This window comes from Fundulus heteroclitus, chromosome 1 (genome assembly GCF_011125445.2).
Source record: "Fundulus heteroclitus isolate FHET01 chromosome 1, MU-UCD_Fhet_4.1, whole genome shotgun sequence".
NCBI lineage: Eukaryota > Metazoa > Chordata > Actinopteri > Cyprinodontiformes > Fundulidae > Fundulus > Fundulus heteroclitus.
The window spans coordinates 40,295,738-40,301,916 of NC_046361.1; the positions used below are offsets into that span (position 1 = coordinate 40,295,738).

General features: G+C 40.1%; 1 long non-coding RNA gene across 1 annotated transcript; it reads left to right on the top strand.

Annotated features, from left to right (window-relative positions):
- Positions 1 to 418: 418 nt before the first annotated feature.
- On the top strand, positions 419 to 5,771 carry LOC118564535. The gene is made up of 3 exons (XR_004931911.1): positions 419 to 495; positions 5,288 to 5,388; positions 5,645 to 5,771. It is a non-coding gene; the product is annotated as an uncharacterized LOC118564535 (long non-coding RNA).
- Positions 5,772 to 6,179: the final 408 nt, after the last annotated feature.

Below are 6,179 nucleotides of genomic sequence, written 5' to 3' on the forward strand. Positions count from 1 at the left end.
ACCAATCAACTTAAGCCCATAAATCTATCAAAGAGCTTTAAAGAAGAAAATCACATTACAGTCTAAATAAGCAATTACCAGTAAATGCAGAACCAGGACATGAATTCTGCAGAGGACATTAACACTTTCTTCCAAAGTAAGTCTCTCTTTTATCGTTTCCAGGACAGCATGTTGCATTTGTCTTCATCCAAATTGCAATGAGCTGGATGGACGCCCAAAACTATTGCAGAGAACACTTTACAGACCTGGCCATTCCTAGAAACCTGTCAGAGAATGAGAAGATAAGGGCAGTGATCCCTGGAGGTCTATACAGCTGGATCAGCCTTTTCAGAACAACCTGGAAGTGGTCGGGCGGACCTATGTATGTGTTTCGACGCTGGATAGGTGGCCAACCTGATGGTGGGACGGGGACATGTGGAGCTACAAAATTTGATCAATCTGGTTACTGGGCAGACTGGTCATGTGATATAAGGAAGCCCTTTATCTGCCACCATGGTAAGCTTTTATTGTATCTGATTTAGCAAAAAATGAAATAAATCTAAACTAGAACATTACTAAAAGCAATCTGAAGATGGATGATCTTTGCAGAATTTTGCAAAGATGTTATTCCAGGACATGATAGTTGCACCATTATGTGGTAGGTTGTAAGAGGTTCCCAATTGTTTTGAATATGCAAAATACGTCCTTACCAAAGGTGTGGTGATTCATTGTTGTTGTGGAAGCACACTGGGGGCTGAAAGAAGCCAGGAGAGGCACAGTAGCAACCCCTGGGCACTAGTATGGCTTTTGATCTGAATTTTAATTAATAACAGTCTCTCTGGGTTCATGCTAAGGCTATGACCATCAGATCATCTCAAATTATTGAGGCCCATATTGGCCCATTGCCCTATTCTCTTTCAGTATTTTTTCTTTAATGCATCACTTCCCAACACCTTATGTTCTATAGTGCATCTACCTACCATTAGGCCTGAAATTATCCAAACACCTGAAACAATCCATAATTTTGATATTTCCAAAAGTAAATCACAACTGCTTAAAAATACTAATGGGCATATATATTAGATGACACCAAGTGTGGCCCAGTAAGACTAAACAATAAAAGACCCTGTGTATAAAACTGCCACAAGAAATATACAATATCCATCCATCCATCCATCCATCCATCCATCCATCCATCCATCCATCCATCCATCCATCCATTTTCTGACCCGCTTAATCCCTCATGGGGTCACGGGGGTTGCTGGTGCCTATCTCCAGCGTTCACTGGGCGAGAGGCGGAGTTCACCCTGGACATGTCACCAGTCTGTCGCAGGGCTATACAATATCCAATGTGCTGAAAATGGATGCCTTTTCAAAAATGCTTTTAGGTGGAATATAAATGCCATGTAACAACTATAACCATTGAGATGGTTAGAAAAAGATTTAACAAAAATGAACAATGCCAGTTTTAGTTTGTTCTGGCTGTGAACTTCTCAACATGTCCTACAGTGATTTCTACATGTTACCTATTAAGTTTTCAAAAGTTAGCAAGCAATTAACATCTTAACTGTGGCAGAAAAGTCTGCCATTGTTCCAATGTCAGTGTCTCCAGTTGCATTTGGGCTCCCCTTAATGTTAACAGCTCTGAATCCAAAGAACTTGTGCATGCATTGTAGAATACCCCTGTACCTTAACATAGGATGTTAGTTAGCAACAATAATTAAGTAATTGACCCTAAATGCTTTCTATTTTACAAGAAAATGTTTTTTTTTGCCAAACAAACAAGCAAATGTTTTCCTTCTTTCTTTGACACGTGGAAAATGTCAATTCCTACCGATAAACTTACATTACAAATGGTGACATTAGTGAGATCCTTGATGTAAAACCAACATGTTCTTAAACATGTGTTGTACTTTAGGGCTCCAAAAATATGTGGCACTGTAAGTTTCATTAAAGGTCAGATTCAGTTTGTTTTCCATTTGCAGTATAAAAAACACCTTGGAAAAGAGATGCAAGTAGCTTGTGTGCACAACGGACTGGAGGGTCGGGTGGTGGTGGTGTTGGTCTCAGTTTGAGGTTGACTCTCGGACCCTGCCGCCTATCTTTGTCCCTGTGTAATATGATGGTGGAGAACAAGGATGCCTGTTGGGGACAGTGGAGGGGCTGGCATCCTGCGAGGGCATGTTGCTCGACAGTCATGCCTCCCCATCCTCAGAAGACCTCCCTCTGCCTGCTTCATTATGCTGCCACACATGTAGGACTTTGGGGGGTGGGGTGGGGAGAGAGGGGGGTGTCCTGGCCCTGCTGTCTGGTAGCGGCCTTTCCCCCAGTGTTACAAAACAGCTTAGACACTTTCAGTTATAACATTCTCACAACACACATATTTTGTAGGGCATCAATTGGGTGAGGGGGCATCTGGGGGGGGGGGGGGGTTGCCTCACCACTGGTAACTTCCCCGGCCCCGATTCGCATTTAGACATTGAGGGTTCTGGATAGGGTGCATGCGAAAGGGGTGGGTCTGTGCTTTGCCGGGCACCCCCTTTTTGACCCTTTCAGTTTTAAACACACTTGAAAACAAGATGCAACAACACAACATGTGAGAAGGCAGAGGCAGGCTCTGGGTCTTTCTAACACCCCTGCTCTCCTATTGCCACCCAGAGTCCGGGACCTGGAAGAGAAATGGGCCACCTGGTCGGAGTCTATGCTGAGGGGTGGACATTGGGTCCCTGGGGTTGGCTGGGGCTGACACTTTTGCTCTCCCCTGGGACTTGGGGTGGGGTTTAGGTATGAAGGGCAGGGTGTGGGAGGGTAACACCTCAGGGTTTGTGGGGTGGGTTCTAGTTGGTTGGCTCATCTCCAGGTGGATAGGCCTGTTTGTTGTCTGGTCTGGGACCAGGGTGGGGGGTAAGGACCGGAGTATGTACCGGGTAGGTTGGGTTGCAGTGGTCCCCCCATCTTGATGTTGGGGTTCACCTCCCGGGTCTGGAGGCTGGATACCCCTCTGAGGTGCCCATACCTGAACAAAAGGTTCAAGTATGGGCACTGGTTGTGGTTGTGATTCAGATTTCAGATTTACTTATTGCTCTATGGCAAAAAAAAACAAACAAAAAAAAACCTTTTACTTTCTCTCATACATTTCCCATGAGCAAAAGGGAGCAGAAAGAACATAAAAATAAAATCCTATTTTGTTCAGCCCTAGACAAAAAACGAAATAGGTTTGTTAAGTGGCTTACAGCCAAAATCAGACTCAGAATCTGATCGTTGTAGATCAGATTACAATTTCAAGCAATACATAAATGTCTCTATTCAAATAAATGAACAAACATAAAAAAATCAACATTCACATATTATAATAAATACATAAGGCAAAAATATTACATATACTGCACATATACATACATACTTATATACATACATACATACATATACAGAAAAAAATAAGAAACCTCCTCATACTAATACAGATTAAATATACATTGTTAATACATATACTTAAATTAACAAATATCGTTACAACGTTTGAGATCTTCAAGTAACACATCTGTTTAAGTGTTTTACATACAAATTTCAAATTATATTTTCTTCGCTAAACCCATTTTCTAAATGGAAAAGGTGTTATATTTTTCTGGTAAATTTCTAGAAGAACTTAACAAATCTTCAAGCCTTAATATTCTGTATGTGTTTTATTCTTACAGCCCTCTTCTGTAATATAAATAAAGATTTAATATTTGACTAATGTGTATTCCACCAGACTTCTATGCAGTAGTTAAAATGTGACACAATGAGTGAACTGTACAATATTTGTTTCATAATTCAACAAATCCTTCACTTTATTTCTAACAAAAATGTTTTGGGAGATTTTATTTTTTATATGTGCTATGTGAGTTTTCCATTATAATTTATCATCAATAATTACACAGAAAAAACGAAACTCAAAGACTCTCTCAAGGTCAACTCCATTTACAAATAATGTAATACCTTCTATTCTCCAGTTTCCAAAAATAATAAATATAGCCTTTTTTTTAATTCACTATGATGTTAAACCTGAAAGAATATTGATGGCAATATTCTAAGATTAATTGTTTGCAGACAAATGTTGAATCAGAAAGTCAGAACTGCTTTGTCTGTATTCCTAACAACATTTAGACAATGGTGGAAAGGAATTAAGATCTTGTCTTGCTACCGCCAGTTTGAATGCCCCTCCAAGCATCTCAGTAGTTGTGTCCTTGGGCAAAACACTTAACCCGCTTTGTCTCTTGTCAGTGGTCAGAGGGCACAGTGGTGCTGTTTGTTGGCTAATTATTATTCCTTTATTTAACCAGGAAAAGTCCCATTGAGATTAACAATCTCTTTTTCAAGGGAGTCCTGGCCAAGATAGCGGCAAAAGATTACATTACAAATTACATTACAGTTTACAATAACATCTATCTAAATTACAATTTCATAAAACAGTTACAAGCCATAGAACTCATTTCCAAACTTTTGAGCAATCATTTAAAATGTCCGATCGGAATCAAATCCTTCAACTTCCAGTCTTTCTGAAGATTGTTCCATGCTGTGGGGGCAGAGTACTAAATAGCTGTCTTTCCAGCTTCAGTGCGGATACTAGGTACAGACAGAAGCAGAGACTCTTGAGAACGTAGAGAATACAGTCCAGCTGCTCTTGGTTGAATATACTCACAGAGGTATGAGGGGAGCAGACGCAGAATACCCTTATAAATGATCATATACCAGTGAGTGAGTCTACGAGTCTCTAATGCTGGCCAGCCCACACGTATATAAAGTTCACAGTGGTGTGTGCGAGGCTTACTTTTGTATGGCATCCTCACTTCTGTTAGTCTGCACCAGGACAACTGGGGCAACAATATAGCTCACCACTGTCACTGTGTGAGCGAATATGTGAGCCAGTGACTGAATGTAGTGTAAAGCGCTTTGGGGTCCTCAGGACTTAATAAAAAGCTAAGCAAGCACATGCTATTTATCCAAACAAATCATCTGGATGATCTTTGTTGAGCCCTGGAGAGATGGGTATCCCAGGCATTGTGGGCTCATCATCATGTGATAGGACATTAGAGATTCTCAGCTGTTGAGAATCCATAACACCTCCTTACTGGTGTTGTGGGGATTCATTGTTGTGATGGAAGCACATCATGGAGCTGGAAGGGCCTTATATTCAGCAACAGTATCAGATTTCTACATTTTGATGATTTACTGCAGACATATCATAAAGTTACATTTCAGGAGGTGACTCTGACATCCATACAAGAATAAGAAAGCTAATAAAATGCCCTGAATGTTTGTTTTAAAGACTCTGTGCCTTTCACAAAGCAAGTGGTGAAAGTGAAGCTGGTGGGAAACTCTGCTCTGGATCTGAATGACCCTGCTGTCCTGAAAAACCTGCAGGAGGAGGTAAGTTACATCAGGAAATCACCTCCAGGTTCATTTAAAAAAACAACAAGGGTTGGACTTTGTAGATCAGATTACAATTTTTTTTCAGATTTTAAACTTTTAGTAGTTAAAATATATCTTAAATCTGGGCTGATGTAGAAGTGGTCTGTTAGAATCTTCAAATTGATCTTTTGCCACAACCAGCTGGTTTTAAACCAGTTCAGTAAAACCAGTGATTTGACCTTCAAACTCAGCGTCAGTAAATTTTGTGTTCCAGCTCAAACAGAAGGTGAGGGAGAATGGCGTGGATGCAGAAATAAGGCTGAGCTGGAAGAAACGAGTGGATGGAAAGATCTTCTACCAGGAGAAGGAGGAGGAGGACCAAAAGTGACACGAAGACATGTTGATGAGAAGCTGTTCAATTATTACTACATCCTTTAATATTAAACACACTCCATACATACTACAGGACTCTCTCAGAAAATTAGAATATTGTGATAAAGTTCTTTATTTTCTGTAATGCAATTAAAAAACATGAAATGTCATACATTCTGGATTCATTACAAATCAACTGAAATATCGCAAGCCTTTTATTGTTTTAATATCGCTGATTATGTTGTACAGCTGAAGAAAACTCAAAAATCCTATCTCAAAATATTAGAATATTTCCTCAGACCAAGTAAAAAAAAATGATAACAGCAAAACAAAATCAAACATTTGAAAATGTCCATTATTGCACTCAGTACTTGGTTGGGAATCCTTTTGCACAGATTACTGCATCAATGCGGCGTGGCATGGAGGCAATCAGCCTG